This window comes from Triturus cristatus, chromosome 4_1 (assembly GCF_964204655.1).
Source record: "Triturus cristatus chromosome 4_1, aTriCri1.1, whole genome shotgun sequence".
In the NCBI taxonomy this organism is placed as follows: Eukaryota; Metazoa; Chordata; class Amphibia; order Caudata; family Salamandridae; genus Triturus; species Triturus cristatus.
Genome location: NC_140585.1, coordinates 370,224,824 through 370,242,675, shown reverse-complemented (window position 1 = coordinate 370,242,675; position 17,852 = coordinate 370,224,824).

Below are 17,852 nucleotides of genomic sequence, written 5' to 3'. Positions count from 1 at the left end.
ACATTATAGATGGTGATTGAGAAAATATCTTGCAAAGGATTGCTTACCATAGTGCAGCTAATATGTACAGAGAAATCTGAGGTTGATGAAGCACATCGTATTCCATCCCACTGTAAATCAGGTCAAACCAAACCCAGACAAGCCATATTTAAAGTTTTGTGACATAACCATCTAGTCATGATAACAAAAGCTGCCCCAAAAAATTCCTTCTTTATTTGTCAACAGACAATGCCATTTATTCATCAGAAGTTTGCAAAAGAAACAGTGGCCATATGAAAGGAATTTGCTACACTGTGTTCTAGACTGAAAAATTCTGTCTTCGGATATTGCCTTTTTGACCCTTCGTCTCTGCGTATCTAGAAAGACAGTTCAAATCCTTTGTCCAACCTGAAGATCTTCAAAAATTCCTTGATCACTAATGTCCTCTCTTCATAGATACAAAGGAACTTGTCAATTGATGTAAAATAGAGGATTTGACATTACTTATGTGCCCTCCTTCTGTACACTTATTAGTTGGGGCCTTTCTTGCCTGCTCATCTTGTATATGTATGTGTGACTCACATCTAAAGTTATTGCTCTTTGTTGTTGTTTCTATGTTGCCTTTTGTTTCCCTTGTTCGCTATCTGCGTGTTAATCCTCAAAGCAACTTCACTGTCTCACTTCCTACACCTTTTATTGATTTCTAGTTTCCGATGCCTTTTCTTCTTCATTGTTATTATATTTCCATATGGATTCTTCAAAACAACTTAGACTTGTCTCTTTTGTGTTAAGGGTTTTGGGCATCCTGTTAAGTGTATGAAAATATCAGATTATTTAGCTAGACATAAAGCTGATATGTGTTTGGTCCAAGAAATTCATGTTGATTATAAAATATTATCATATAGGAATAAAAGTGGCTCAGGAATATTATTTCCTCCCCAGCAAATGGTATAAAAATGGACTTATTTGTTAAAGTTAAAATTGATACAACTGTTTTACATCTCATAATATTTATGGTCCTACGACTAATGATCCACCCTTTTGTAAACAGATTACATCTGAAATTCTCAAACTGGGCAATGTTCCCCTTAACATTGGTGAAGATTTTAACTTAATATGTGACCCTTTTCTTGAAATACTTCCCACTACTAAATTTAGACTCTCTACGTCCTTCCAATCACTTTAAACAATGTTTAAATAATACCAAACGTATTGATATTTGGCAACTCTTTTGTCCAACTCAAAAAGAAATTACCTTTTTTTCCAAACCTCATAATTCCGATTCCTGAATTAATTACTTAGTTCCCTCATGGAAATCTAGTGTACTCTGTCACTAATCCTATTATTGGAAGTATTAAAGTCTCAGACCATGCTCTCATTTCTATGTGTTTCTGATTGTATAACTCTCCTGTTTCTAAGGCAAGATGGCATATGAATGCTGGCATTGTACTCAATTATATTATAAAGCCTAAAATGTTATCTGCCTTTGAAGAGTACTTTTCTATTAATAAATAACGTGTCAAATTCACTATTATGCTTTGGCATGCTTTTAAAGCATATATTACCGGTGTAACTATCTCTCTAATGCTGCATGAAAATAAATCATTTTATTTTAAACTTTCTGACCTAGAAAAGAAAATAGCTAAATATGAATGTCTCTCCATTAGCTCTTGGAACAATCTTTTTAAACACACCTTGTAGAAGCTTTGTTATGAATATTATTTGCTATGTGAAAGAGTTAGATTACAACTCACCAATCACAAAGCTACATTTCCTTTTAATGTTATAGGTCAGGGAATATATTGGCTAACTACCTTCATGTTAAACATGTCAGAACTCAAATTCTTGCTTTGCATGGGACAGATGGGAAAAGTGCCTTATCTACGTTAGATATCCTTGAAGAGTTTCTAGAGTTTTATTCCTCATTATAGTAAAACGGACACCATAGTTAGCCATAGTATAAGTTATTTTCTCGCCACATGCAATCTTCCTTCTATATCGCAATCTGATAAATCTACCCTAGACTCGCCCATCTCTTTTGATGAAAATAATGAAGCTATTAAATATTTGACATCACGTACATCCCTGGGTCTTGATGGAATCTCTGCTGAATTCTATAAAACATTCTCCGAGTATCTTACTCCTCATTTATTTCCCATATTTACTACCTTCAGTACTACAGGGATGGTTTCTGGATCCTTTACAGAAGCCTTGATCATAGTATTACCCAAGCTCGATAAAGATCAAACAAAAGTATCAAAGTATCACCCCATCTCCCTTAATAATCAAGATGCAAACATTTTTGCAAATATTCTTACCACCAGATTGTCCAATATACTGCCTCATGTCATGCACATGGATCAAACAGCGTTTATTGAAAAATAGATATTCTGTTAATGACACCAGGCTCTTATTTCACATACTTGAAGCTTTCATCATCTTCTCCTTCTGGCCTTCTCACTCCTGATGCTAAGATAGCTTTTGATAAGGCTTATTGGCAATTTTTATTCCATATCTTATCTACCTTTAATTTTGGTGATTCATTCATTAAAATGTTTTTTCCTCTTTATTCCTCCCCTTCGGCAAAGTATTTTTCTATTGAAATTTTTCAGAATCTTTTCCCCTATTTTGGGGAACTAGATAAGGTTACCAGTTATGTCCTTTACTTTTTCAATTACTCATAGGGCCCCTACTATCCACTTTACATAACTCAAATGCGATTTAAGGATTAAATATTAGAAAACATTAATATTAAAATGTCCTCATATGCAGATAACATATTAGTGACCCAGAAATCAATAAACGAAATGTTCTCAGTCTTATACATACCTATTCTTTTGTATTTGGGTATACCTTAAATACTAATAAACCAGGTTTTTGTTCCTCTAAGGTGCCGATTACGCTACAGGGTCGGACCCTCTAGGGCTGCATCATAATGGGCCGATCAGGTTCCTTTCTGACCGCCTCATTACAATGAAGGTGGTCGGAAAGGAAACTGGCCGGCCAGTCGGATTCTGGCCTGTAATCTCAAGGGCGGGTCTTTCCGCCCTTGAGATTACGATCACACTTTCCAACATGGTTTCCATGCCGGTCTGTCTGACCTGTAAACCAAATCGGAAAGCCGGTTAGAGGGCCCCAGCAATGTCCCCTTTGGTGCAGCACCTATGGTTCTCCTTTGTTGATCCCTGCAACTCATGGCAGGCACCTCATGAAGCCGGCTAGGAGTCAATTCGGCCCAACTCCTTCAGAGGAGTTGCAATATGTTTGCCAACTTTTTACTTGGAAAAGTAAACAATATCCATCTTTCCCTATTAAAGAACTCTGTTCCTAACAGGATACCTTGTACAGTAGGTCTGGGTATGGACAAACTGCTGGTATTTCCTGCAATCAGTAAAGAAACCACTGTGTAGATCCTAAAGTCAATTAAACCAGGGTAATCTCTGGACCCACTCCCCTTAGTCATACTTAGGAATGGATGAATTACAATTCTGTCATGTTTTACAGATATTTCTAATTACTCCTTGGAAAGCAAGAGCATCCCCTCTACATAGAAACATGCAGTTGTGAGACCCCTACTGAAAAATTCCTCTGCTGATCCTTTACATGCAGAGAATCACAGTCTAATTTACCTCTTTCAAGGGGCCAGCAAATTCCTGGAAAAGTATGCACACAAGCACCTGTCATCATTTTTAGAGACACACACTATTTTACATCCAACCAGAACAGGTTTTAGACCTGGAAGCAGTACCGAAACAGCCCTACTAGTAGCCACAAAAGAATTGAGAGCAATTCTTGATCAAAGCGACTATGATTTTGCTGGATCAGAGCGCAGCCTTTGATATCGTTTCCCAGCCCATTTAAATTCAAAGGATGGAGGAGGCAGGAATTTCTTGAGCCACACTCAAATAGCTCACCACCTTTCTTCAAAACAGGAGTTTCCAGGTATGTGAAAGATCCCTGTTCTCTGCAACCCCTTAATCACTTAATCTCCCCGTGCCTACCAAAATATAATGTGTCCTCATGTAACGCAACTGGTGCTATGTAAAGCGCGCTGATACTCGATACCGGGTCAAGTGCGCGCTATATAAAACTCTGTAAAAAAAAAACACCCATTAAAATATGATTTTCTCAGGGCTCGTCCTTAAGCCCGTGCTATTTAACCTTTATGTGCTCCCACTGGTGAGTGCTCATGGCCTAGCGCTGGTCTCCTACACAGATGACAGACAGCTCATCATATGTCTCACCTGAGATACCAATAAAGTCTCCAATCAACTAAATGCCTGTTTGAAACAGGTAATAGAGTGGATTTCTGCCAGCAGCCTGAAATTAAACAATGAAAAGACAGCGGTATTAGTTGTTAGTAACAACTCTTCTCAGTGGCTGGAACTTTCCTGGGCTGACAATCGAGATGCACATTCTCTCCCTACTCCTGCAGTCAAAAGCCACGAGTTCTGGATTGATCCAGGCCAAGAAACTAGCATCAAGCTGCTTGGCACTTTCTAGGACTCTCAGAGAACTGTTAGGTTGGTTTCCATGCCCTTAGTGGAGAGTGGTTGTGCAGAGGCTGGTGAATTCACATCTGGAATATGGAAACTCTCTTTACCTAGGAAGTACTAAGTTTGTGATAAAAAGGCTTCGAGTGGTCCAAAATGCTGCCGCCCAGATTCTCTTCAATATGCCTAAGTACCAGTCGACTACACCAGTCCTAGCAGCTCTGCACTGGCTACCTTTGAATAAGAGAATTCCAGTTCAAGACACTCTGTCCAGCCCATCGGGCTCTGCACAGGAATGGTCAACATCTAATACAGCGCTTGATGAATCCTTATATTCCGAGGAGATCACTACGCTCCGGGGATCAAAAGCTACTGCAGGTCCCTATGATCAAGACGTAGGGTGTGCTCTTTTGCCTAGTTAGCTCCTAAACTCTGGAACATCCTCCCAGTGGATCTTGGAATAAACCAACTAGAAGTCAACTTCAGGAAGTGCATTTTGAGTCCTGTGGCTAATGTTCTTCCTAGCTCCAGGGGGGTCCGTTATGTAGCCATGTGCTCTTCAAATCCCACAGAATAGAGTAGAATAATGATATACCAAAATGGCTTAAATTTGTACAACAATTTGTTTTTCCATTCCCTTCCCTGCATTATTATATGCGTCCTGTTCAAATTTGCTGGTCAACTCCTCACCTATTATCAAATCTAGAAAATTGATTCTACATGACTGTGATTCTTTATTTGAGTCACCTAGCCCTACATCTAAAAAATCCCACTGTGGTATATTCCATTAAATTAATCTTAACCACAGCATTACAATTTAGAAATCGTAAGCGATTTTATTGTGGGCTACTGTTTGTGATAGTGGTAGGTTTAGAAACCACTCCAAACACGTAGGCAAATATTTAAATTAATTTTATTATGATTTCGAGCTCCGAAGAGTTCCACATAAAAACATCTATGCAATATATCAAATCAGCCAATGCTTAAAAAACAAGCGAATAAAATTACAAATCATCAAAAATTCAAAAACGAAGGCTAATCAGCCCACCCCCATTTTGTTAGGTTAGCAGTCTAGTCCTACTGAGAAGGGGCCATAAATACAAGGGTACTGCAAGTCCACGCAGCAGTAGCACGCAATAGGCACACCATCGGCACGACAAAGGACAGCCCGTCTGCACCCATCCAGTTCCAGTACAAATAAACAGGTAATTACCCACTCACGAAAAATGTTAAAACCTAATAAACCTCATATGCACAATAAAATTGGATGTTGAACAGTTCACTGGGTACAATAAAGGAACCGTTTTCCTGTTTTAAATGGGAGTGGAATCCAGGACATTGCAGGAGCGATTTGATTATGCATCAAAGTTAGACATTGAGACTACTCTTATTTGACTGTATTTCAATGTCAGATCAGTACCAAAACATTTCATGGGAATGTAAGATTTGATCTCAGAGTCTAAACGAGATTTGGAATTTATTACCGAAACCTGGCTTAAAACATCCCCTTTACCGGAAATTTCAGCAGCCGCACCGGTATTAAACTGTGATAGGAATGAGCACCCAAGAGGGGGCATTGTTATTATTTTGAAAGGACCCCTCTGAACGGTGGAACTTAAGTCTATGTCTAAGGGCTGGGAGATTTTAGCCTTCCAGCTTGCCCATAGAGTTGTTTGGTGGCTCGGTCCGTTATGGACCTCCAGGCTTTGACTCACGTTTAGCGAATAACCTTCTATCTTCTATCTTAATTAGCTTCGCTAAATGCTAAGCATGAATATTAATTAGTAATTGGAGAATTCAATCTAAACTATGAAAAGAAAGATGAGGATGAGCTATGCAAGCAATTGGAGAGTGATATGAACATACTCCAACTTAAACAATGGGTTACTGCAGTGGCGGCTGGTGATATTTGAAAGTGGGGAACGTAAAAGTTCAGGCTGAGTGACCTATGGGGAGGGAGCGGAGCGAGCTAGGCCGACCATCATAAAAAGCACATGGAGCTAAAGCGTCAGGTAGCTCCAGCTCTTCCCCTCAAAGCTCATGGTAAAGGAAGACTTTGCTATAGGCAGTGGAGAAGCATAACGAACAATAGCGTATAGGTAAACCATGCTAAAGGCGGCTGTGACAGAAAATGAACAGTACGGTGTTAGAAGCTCATGCCGAAAGGTAGTTTCATGTGATAAGGCACAAAATAGTCATGAAGACCATGCTTAAAGCTGTGAGGGATACAATTAACCCTGGGCGTAGTTTGCGTAGTAGCACTACACGTAGCTACGCGAAGTGCACTTCGCACTACGCAGGCTACGCATACCTACGCAAACTGTGTAGTGCGGTAGGGAAATGCTGTTCGCACTGATTGCACAGTGCCAGATGTTTTTCCGCACTGTGCAATCATTGCAAACGGCATCTTTCACAGTGCAAGCGGTCGTTTTCTGCCGCTCGAGTAGATTTGTACTCGAGCGGCAGCTTTCTCAACGCAGACTGGTAGTTTCTTATTGCAAGCGGTCGCGAGAATAGGCGACCACTCGCAATGAGAAACCTGACCTCCCCGCGTTGAGAATCTCGCCAGGAGGTTTATTTTCCACGCTTGTGATCGGCATCTTGATGTTGCTGATCGAGGAAAAAATCTCGCCGGGATGTTGATTTTGCTTGCTCGCGGTTGCCAACTTGACGTTGAGGACCGCGAGCATGCAAAAAAGGCCCGCTACACGTTTTTGCACTGTGCTACGTGCAATTGCCGTAATGCGTAGTAGCGCAAACTATGCACGCTCCGCGAGCGTAGCGTAGTACTACGCCCAGGGTTAGATACAATGGCTATGCTATGCTAAATGCAGCAGTGAGGGATTCAGCACATTATAGTGATTGAAAGACCATGAAAGCACACGTTTGACTCCAGTTCTTACCTGTCAGGAGGAGAAGAAGGAAGCTGGGCTCAGCAGACAGGGAATTGTCGGGTGCCGGACCCCCATCAGCTGGTCGGTGCAGACATAGCAGCCGTGAAGCAAGCTTGTCTGAACTAATAGGACTTTATTACTACACAAAGAAGCAGATTTATTTTTAGCAACCTTAGAATAATGACAGATTGAGAACAAAATAAAGTTCTAATCCTATGCCTGCAATTTGCATGCAGTTCCTTGATATCAGCTCATTGTGCTATATTAGAAGGTTTTCAAATTATGAAGTTACAAAAGGACCTCTCTGTCAAAAGCAACAAACCACTTACCTATCTACATAAAATTAAAATCTGTAATGTGCATATTACAGATGTGTTTTGCAGTAGACACATGAACCTTTATGCTGCTTTGAGTGAAAACTGTGATTAGACACTACACGGAACACCCTAGAAAGCGCATTAACCACCACAATTATCTTACCATCATTATCTCCTGAAAACTGCAGGGTAAACAAAGATCCTACCAGAAGGTACCTCTGACTTCTAATTTGTCGGATCCCCAAGTAAAATTACAGCACAGCTAACAAGTGATGAACTCCTTATCTCTTTGCTCCTGCATGACGTGTGACTGAGTCCCTCATAGCCCAGTAAACCTTTTAGGAATCTCAGGCTAAATCTACAACCCTGCCAAGTGCCACACATTAAGGGTTAAACAACAAACAAACTCGTTTTAGGGCTTGTCTTTGCATTAAGCATTCTCTATGCCTTCTCTGATGGAGGCTTTCAGAGTGCTGTTGTATATTTATTACTATAGTATAAATAACAAATTGTCCTAGACTTACTTGGCGCACGTTTAGTCAGAGACGTTCACAATACCAGTACAATTTGTTGCTTGAAATAATCAGCACACGATAATTGCTATATGTCATAATAACATTTTCAAATATGCACCATGAAAAAGGGAAAAACACCCACTTTTTTAGGAAACTTTGTATTTTTATTTTTAAATTTTTAAATGAATCACAAAGTTAAACAACATTACCGAATATATACCAATTAGAAGTTTGCGGTTAGAGAGAGAGGGGGTGTAAGGAATTTGTGCTCGTGTGAAAAGAAAAGACTGAAGAGTGAAAATAATTAGATGGGAATGATTGCGACAATTTTACAGTCCACACTGGTTATTAGTAGAGCATACACCAGTGTATTATGGCCTGTCCACAGTACATCCTTATCTCATCATTTTTATACAGTTCTTTTTGTTGCAGGGAGTCATCATCTATTTGTTATATGGGGTAGTAGTGGAATATGGTACAGGCCCAGATTAGGGGTATGCGTTGATGTTTCGACCTGACTTAATGCGTATGGGGTAGTTCTAAACCTCCGCTCACGGGTCTTCTTCAGGACAAGGGATATGTGGGAGGCAACCTATTTCAGAAGCCTATCATTGGCGGACCTGGTCACAGCTTCCGGGAAAGGGTAGTCAGCATGCCAGCGCGGTACAGAACGCATAACAAAACATCCCATCCTTTGAGATGTTTGAAGGGTATTCAAAACCCATAATACATCCAATAATCACCACAGCCATGGTGTTGACTTAAATTCAAAGGCTCACAGTGTTCCTTCGATGGGGGACCAATCGCCTCTTTGATCTCGCAGATACGGTTACGTCACCCTGGAGCTGAGGGTGTCCTCACTTGCCAAACACTGACAAGTGAGGAGTCCCTCTTCAAACATCTCAACAGATGGGATGTTTTGTTAAGCCCTTTTCCTTATGTGCAGCGAGTGACGAAAATCATATGCTAGACCACCTCCCGGAGAGATTTCTCAACACAGGCAGTCACGGCAGGTCGCTACCACTTGCGTGGAGAAGCCTGCCGCTCGCATTGAGGAAGCTGCCACTCGATTAAAGCATCTACTCAAGTGGCAGAAAGATTCAGCGCCCACTTGCAATGCACGTGGTGCCGTTTGCACTGATTTTTCAGCATGGGACAAACTCCAGCCACTAAAAATCAGCGCAAGCAGTGCGGCTTACCTTACTCCACTGCTTGCGGAAATCCACTTAGTGCTGTGGAGTTTTTTCACCACTTGACAACTCTTCTCAGGCCTACTCACAAGGCCTTGTACAACACCGGACCCGAGATTCCATGGACCAGAGTTGAATTTTTTAGGCATGCAAGGAGCTTGAAATCCTGCAATTTGGCCCTAGCTACGGCCATACAAATAAGAAAAGCCAGAACAGGTGGTTGCTCAATTTCGCAACTGGCAGCAGTTTAGTGGAATTCTATACCTCTGGATCTCAGCCTTACTGATAACTATCTTCGATTCAGAAAAAATTGAAAACCAGGCTGTTCTTGAGATAATCTTCCTTCTGCATTATGAGAATGCCTTCATGGGGTTTTGTTCCCAGATAAAATGAGACGGAGCTTTCAGCATTGTGATATCCCTTAGTGTGTCAGTGAAGTGCTTTGCAAACGCCCTAAAATAAAATTAAATTAAATAAATCTTGGATTGATGTGGGTATTTTTCATTAAACTATTTTTATAGTGACAATGCCTTTTTATCTTTTTCAGATTTACAATATACATTCTTATTACCATCAACCTATATCTATAAAGATGACATTTTATGCAATCCTATACTGAATGCTTTTCAAAACACTATACCCACAACCATTCTTTCAGACTCAGAAATATGCTTAACTGCTATCAGTGTTTCTCCACATACAGTCTCTTCATTTTATAAAAAACTAAACAATACAGGAGATGGTAATTTAATGCTTCTTAATAATTTTTGGAATGAAGAACTTTCCCAGGCCTTTTCTGTGGACACCTGGGTGAAAATTTGGTTGTGAAATATTTGTCGCTGGCACCCTGTTATAACAAGCAAATAAATGTATTTTATTCCACTCTTTATGGACTCCACTTAAGCTATTTAAAACTAAACCTTTAGAGACTCCACTGTGCTGGCATTGTAATATGATTGATAGTTCTTTGAAACATGTTTCATTTGAATGTACTTTTGTTTCAGAATTTTGAAGGAAAGCTTGGAATGTTATTACTACAATACTTCCCATCTCTGATTCATTTTTTAATGAATTCATTATTTGTAAATCGTTTGCATTGTCATGAAATTCCTCTGATATTCCTAGCAAATTATTTGATTTATTATTACCCCAGGCCACTAAATCAATTACATCAAACTGGAAAAATGCTTCTGTTTCATCAGTGCCCTGATGAATGAATGAATGAATGGATATTTCTTAAGCGCATGGCTATCCGCGGGCTTCCCAGCACTAGAAGCAGTACATTCAAGAATAACGAGCAGCCTAGGGGAACAGTAACGTTTTAATTAGTTTCCGGATGGTCAAATCAGTGCATACCTGGTGGTTTTGTGTTACTTTGACTAGACAAGGTGCCCATGTATCCCTTAATGGTTATTCTACTAATACCACCTCATACCAACTGATTTGGAAACCTGTTGATGATTATATTTCTTTGCACATGCTTCTGTAAATGTATATTAATTGTGGATTAATTTTAGTTGTTTTCTATTTATATACATAAAATGTAGCTATTGTTTATTCCTTAACTTTACTTTCAATATATATTTATTATATGAAAATATATTTTGACCTTTTACAGATACAGATAAATGCTTATTTGGTTTTCACACATACTCATGTACCTATTCTGGTACTATTTTTTGTAATGTCTTCTTGACCTTAAAAAAATAATAAATAATATTTTTTTAAGATAAAAAATAGCAACGATTCAACAAAAATATGTACTTATAGGGAGTTCTAATCTGCTATTTCCACTCCAACCTAAGCTACATTAGGGATAATGTTGCACATTATGGTGTTTAGATTTTCTTTTCCCAATCCAAAATAAGATACATTGAGGAATCTGTTGGACTTTGAGGGTTTTAGATTTACTGTTCCCACTTCAACCTAAGCTACATTAGGTAAAGTGCTGGATATTGAGGGATTTGCTATTCTCACTCCTACCTAAACTACACTGAGCAAAGTGTTGGACATTGAAAGGTTAAAATTTACTATACCGACCACAACATAATATAAATTATGATAAATCAAAATTTGTGTGTGTGTGTGGTTTCACACAAGTTATAGTTAGCTGTACATTTCACTCGTAAAAAACCAATGAAATTCCACGTTATAGTTAGATCAGGTAACTATAACTTGCGCCCCCGCAATGCCCTGCTGATGACGTCACATATTACATCACTTATGACATGGTCAGTGACATCACTCATGACATCAATGATGACATCTGAAATGACACATTGTGCATTGCGGTTGCGCAAGTTATAGTTACCTGATCTAACTATAACGTGGAATTTCATTGGTTTTTTACGAGTGAAGTGTACAGCTAACTATAACTTGTGTGAAACCTATGGTTTTTTAAGTGAATTTGCAAGGTTTTTTAAATGCTAATTCCTAACTATAACATGTGTGAAACCTATGGTTTTTTCAGTGAATTTGTACGGTTTTTTAAATGCTAAGTTATGTATTTATTTTTAATTTTTGCGCGCACGGTGCGCTTCGCACACCGTGCGCGCGCTGTGGGCACTCGGTGCTCTTCGCGCACCGAGCGCCCACGTTGCGCATTTCGTACCGTGCACGCCTCTCCATTTTTTACAAAATGTCAATTGTTTTTTTCTCCCTTGGGGGTCCTTAGATTTATATATTAAATGTGATTGTTAATTCTATTTTTTTTTGTTATTTTTTTTTACCGTACGCGTACGGTAAGCTTACCGTACGCGCACTCCGCGATTTTTTTTTAAAATTATTAAATTTATTTTTCATACTTTTTGGTCCTTCGTGAACCCCCTGACGAACGCTAGGGGGTCTGCAACTCTCTTCGTTGCCCCCTTTTCATGTTATCACCTTTGTTTTTCAGTGCAAGAGACAGAAAATGGCGGCCGATACTTTCTGATTTCGACCGATTCGAATGTTTACAGTCATGTAACCACTAATCAGAATTGAGCTCGCGCACGGCACCGTACACGTACGGTAAGCTTATCGTAAGCGCACGGAGCGCGCTTACAGATATATATATTGATTTAAATGCTATTTTCTCAGGACCTACTGAACAGATTTACACCAGACCTGCAAAAGGCACATCCCTGACCTGAGGACTACCTCTCTGCCCAATTTCAAGTAATTCTGTTCAGCCGTTCGGGCTGTAGCTCGGACTAAAGGTCCTATGGGAAAATGCATGGGGAAAACGCGTTTTGGGACCCCCTTTTTTCTCAGCCCCGCGCTTGACGAATCCCCCCGAGACTTTCAGGGTAGGAGCGGAGTGGAGCGCCCCATTAGTTTTGAAAAATTCGCGAGGATTCGTCAACCGGCGCCAAAGTTATTCCAAATAGAATGTTGCGGATTTCCTATGGAAACACGGTCCTAACTATAACTATCTACTGGCGACCGCCAGTAGATAATATACACACACACATATATATATATATATACATATATGTATATGTTTATATATATTCACTGAAAAAACCATAGGTTTCAGGGACGTTATAGTTAGCTGAACATTTCACTCGTACAAAACCATAGAAATTCCACCGTTATAGTTAGTTTAGCTAACTATAACTCACGCCCCCGCAATGCACTGCTCATGACGTCACATATTACATCATTCATGGCATGGTCAATGACATCACTGATGACATCACTGATGACATCATCCAGTGACTGTGTGTTTCTGTAAAGTTTAAATATTTTATATATAAATACCAAGGTGTATTGAAGAATGAGTGGGTGTATAAGTGTCTGGATGGAGGATTTAGGAGGTGTGTGACTGATTGTATAAGTGACTGATTAAACGTGTCTTACTGAATGCATGGGTTCGTGACTAAACTGTATGAATGTCTGTATCAGTCTGTCTGTTGTTGTGTAAGCTGCTACATGGGTTGGTCAGTAGCTACATGAGTGTCTATATGGGTAATCGATTGGTTGGCTGAGTATTTGTATGTGAAACTGAGTGTGTGTTTGGGTGGGTTGGAGGTGTGTGACTGTGCATAGATGTGTGAGTGGTTGATTCACTGGGTGTATGGGTTCAAGAGTGCATGTGGAAACAGCTGTATGGGTGGGTAAGTGTGTGTACGGGTGTGTTGGTGAGTGAATGGATGTCTCAATGGTACATGTCCAAGTAACTACATATGTAAAAGGCAGTGTATATGATTGTGAGAGTGGCTGTATGGATGAGTGTGTACTTGTATCAGTGATTGTAGAAGAGAGTAAGTATGCATTTGTTTCTGTTTGAATAAGTGATGTGGTGTGTGTATAACTGTATAGATCAGTAAATGGAAGTGTGATTGATTTTTTGCATGACTGACTAGGTGTGAAAGTAACTCTGGATGAGTGGTGGTGTGTGAGTGTCTGTATAGGTTTATGAGTGCATCTGATAGTGTTCTATTGATGAGTGACTGCATGTATGATTGCTTGAATGGGTGAATGAGTGGATATGTTTGGAGACCTAGGAATCAGTTATTGCATATGTAGTAGCTGGTATTGGTGTCTCAATGGTTTCGAAAATGGTAGTCTGTATTTTACAGTGGGTGTATCAGGTTATTTTAGAGTGTGAGGAGGTGGATGAGATTTTGATGTGGATGATGTCATCAGTGATGTCATCAGTGATGTCATTTGAGATATCATCAGTGATGTCATCAGTGATGTCACTGACCATGTCATGAATGATGTAATATGTGACATCATCAGCAGTGCATTGCGGGGGCGCGATTTATAGTTAGCTGAACTAACTATAACAGGGGAATTTCTCTGGTTTTGTACTAGTGAAATGTCCAACTAACTATAACGTCCCTGAAACCTGTGGTTTTTTCAGTGACTTTTTAAGGTTTTTTAAATGCTAATTTCTGAATATAACGTGCCTGAAACCTATGTTTTTTTTTGTGAATTTCAAAGGTTTTTTAAATGCTAATTTCAGATTATAATGTTTATTAAAGCTATGGTTTTTTCAGTAATTTTGAATTTTTTTGGGTGATATTTTGTAACTTTAATATCCAGAAAATAGTTTGTGTATTTTTTTTGTTTGTTATTAAAATAATATAATGTCTTCTGTTTTCTTAAATACTAATATAGATTATTTTTTTTAGAAATAGTGGAGTCGCGCACCCATCGTGTACCTATCTTGCTGGGTGTGGGGATTCAAACCGCCATATTGGTAAAGTCGTGAACGATGCGTGTTTCAGCCAGCCCCCTCCTCTTACGTTTACAGGGAGGGAACTACAATGCTACAAGTTCCAGGTCTTCCCTGTAGTGATCTGCTGATCACAGGTCTAGTTGTCAGCATGCCACAGCCAGTCCCTCATGGCTGCTTTACACCCACACCACACCCATGCAGCACAGGCGTCACAGGACATGTGACCCTGCCAATAAAAAGGGCCGGGCGCACATGCTCGATGCCATTTCCACTCTCTACCTGGGTGTATCCGTGTGCTTATTATGTTGGTGGCAGCCGAGGGACTTTGACCAACACGGGCCTCCCGCAGCGTCGCGATGAGTTGAGGTGCACAGAGATGGTGGCAGCCGAAGCACTTTGCCGGACACTGGTTTCCTGCCACCTGACAATGACTTGAGGTGCACAGAGTTGGTGGCAGCTGAGGCATTTTTGCCAGCACGGGCCTCCCGCCACATGGCGATGACTTGAGCTGCACTGAGTTAGTGCAACCAGAGCTGAGCGTGTGTGCAGCCTGCGATGATGAGTGACCCCGATACGCTATCCTGGCAATCAAGACCCAATTTGAATTGTGAGCTCGGCTGGACCGTGTGTACGCCAAAGGCAGCTGGCTGTGCAGACATGACTCCTCGGCGCGGTGCAGCAGGATGCACTGGGGGCCTGTGCTGCGGAATCCAGCGACTGCTGAGGAGGTTGGTCCGGCACGTGGTGGGCCCTCTTGGAGACACGCCGGTGGCGGCAGGTGAGAATTGAGGTCTGGGTGCCTAGGGTCGGGCAGTCATCGCTGGGCGGCAGACTGGTCTGGGGACCAGGGCTGGGATGCTTGCGAAAGATGTAAGAATCATGCACACTGCCTGAGAAGTTTGCGACAACATTAGTGTATAGGCCTCGGTGGTCCAGTTTTGCCTGCACATTGTTGGTATGCGTGTGGTTTCTGTAGCTGTGATTGGGTGTAGTGTCGGCAGGGGGCACAAATAGTACATGTGTGCAGTCAGTTGCCCCCAACACGTGCAGGAAGGCTGCTTTGGCGTGGTTCCCTTGCTTGGTCTCCAGTTGTTTCTGTGCTGTTTAGGTGAAGTGAACATGCATTTGTATCAAGCTGAAACGAACCCTGATGCTTACAGGTGTGATAAATTCTGCATAACGAGACCGTAACAAAAGTTTGTCTGGTTGTAACGTTCCTTTTCTTTCCTACGAAGGTTACGACCACACAAGCTTCTGTTACGGTCATTTTGTGCAGGATTGATCATACCTGTAAGCATTCCGGTTTGTCCAAGTGCATTACATTGTACCATATTACGTTTGTGACCATACTAACTCTTGACCATTATCTTCATTTATTCAACAGGTTTCTGAATACGGACTTTTGGGATTTCCAGGATGATCTACAGTTATTTCGATCCACAAGCTGATGTTCCCCATTGGCAATGTCACTCGTTGTTTGATTATTTTTGTGTTGTTAGTTTATGTTTTTCCAATAAAGTACTGTTTTTCCACTACTGTTGACTACTAGACTTCATGACCTGGCGCACCCCCATTTCAGTGACTACAATCTTGGATCCGGAGCACAGAGGCGTCAAGCAACGGGTGGGGTTGGGGTTGGTTGTACAGGAATACTACGAATTGGGACAGGCGGGTGGTGCGGATGCAGAGGCCCTAAGTTGCTTTCGTAGACATGCATCCAAGACGTGTGAGGAAGTTTAATAGGGCTGGCTGTGAGACTCCTCCAACTCTCGCAGTTGTTAGTTGGAAGATACCAGAGGCCAACAGGTGCAGCACAGCCAGCAGCTTTGTCTGCGTAACAATGTTGATTGTCCACTGTGTTGGTACTGTCAGCCTGTGGGTAATGTGGCAGTGTGCACCAACTTGAGAATGGGGCGATAATTCTTTTGCCACTTTTGCTGCGCTAAACTGCCGATAACTCGGCAATAAGTCCCAACTGTTGGGTTATAGGGTGACTCTAAAACAAGGCCTTGTGTTTATTAGGACTTTGATGTAGCTACATGCGAATCACAAGAAAAATGATGAAAAAACAAGAAAAGTGGGCAGGGTACAAACACCCTGCCCCCCAGGCCTGCTCAGAGGATCCCACATAAAGCCCCAGGGCCAAAAATGATTACTATTTTTTTTTTTTTAAGCGGCTTAGTTCACGAACCAGGACGAAAAAGAAACAAAAAACGATGGGGTGTATTCTCAAGAACTTATCGCTGAGTGATCAGCACTTTACCGCAGCAAAAGAATTATCATCCTATTCTCAACCCGGTGAAAACAGCCGATATCACCAGTTTTCCAGCGATAGCTTCCTAAAAAAACATCTTCACCAATGAGAGCGACAACTAACGCTAATGATATGCAGAATAGGCGTTCCAGTGCAAAAAAAAACATGAAAACACCACTTCCCGATATTTTCAACAACGAGCTAAATCTGCAATGCGATCCAAAAACAGGCGATAAGCCGCGTTAGCAGTAGGAATTTAACATCTGCCTTTTACTGGTGTAAAGCAGGACGACTACCTACAGTATGAAAGGGAGCCCAGCTCAGAACCACATCTGAAGACCAACACATGTCATAGAGCTACTGACCATGCAGCTCCAAAACCCAAGAAGGCCACAACACCCACTGCCACCACCCCCAGGACCTCCCCCTCAGACACCCGCCCTACTACCACCGAGGCAGCGCAGAACAGAACAGCGGACCTTCCCAAAACGGCATGGCCCCTCAGCCACACAATAGCTGAATATTGGGAGATGTGGGAACCAAGTAGGTGTGAAGGAGGCAAGTCACCCATCAATAACAATGCACACAATGCCAAGTGTAGTGGTAATGTGCTGGAAAGACCTCATTATGCAGAGCACAGACCTCTCAATGTGTATCTCAGTCATGTAGCTGTGTCATCCCCCCCTGTAAGGGGAACCGGAAACAGAGTGGGCTGGTCCAACGTACGCCACTCCAGCGTAGAAGCGTGAATAAATAGGCCGGGGCTCTGGGTGTGGTTCACTTCTGGAAAGGCCAACGCATCTGCCAGAGCGGCGGCCCTCACCCTGCCACGAGGCCGCCCCGTGACCGCCGGCCTCCTTGACACAGGCCCCCTGCGAACCCAGTGGCACAGCACCGCAGAGTTATGTCTGTACAGACTACTGCCTTCGATGTACACTGCGGACAGCAGGGCTCACAATTTAGATCAAGTCGCAATGACACAGTCCAGTAGACAAGAGACATTGCTCCCAGTGCGGTCTGCCCGGACCACGCATCATCGCAGG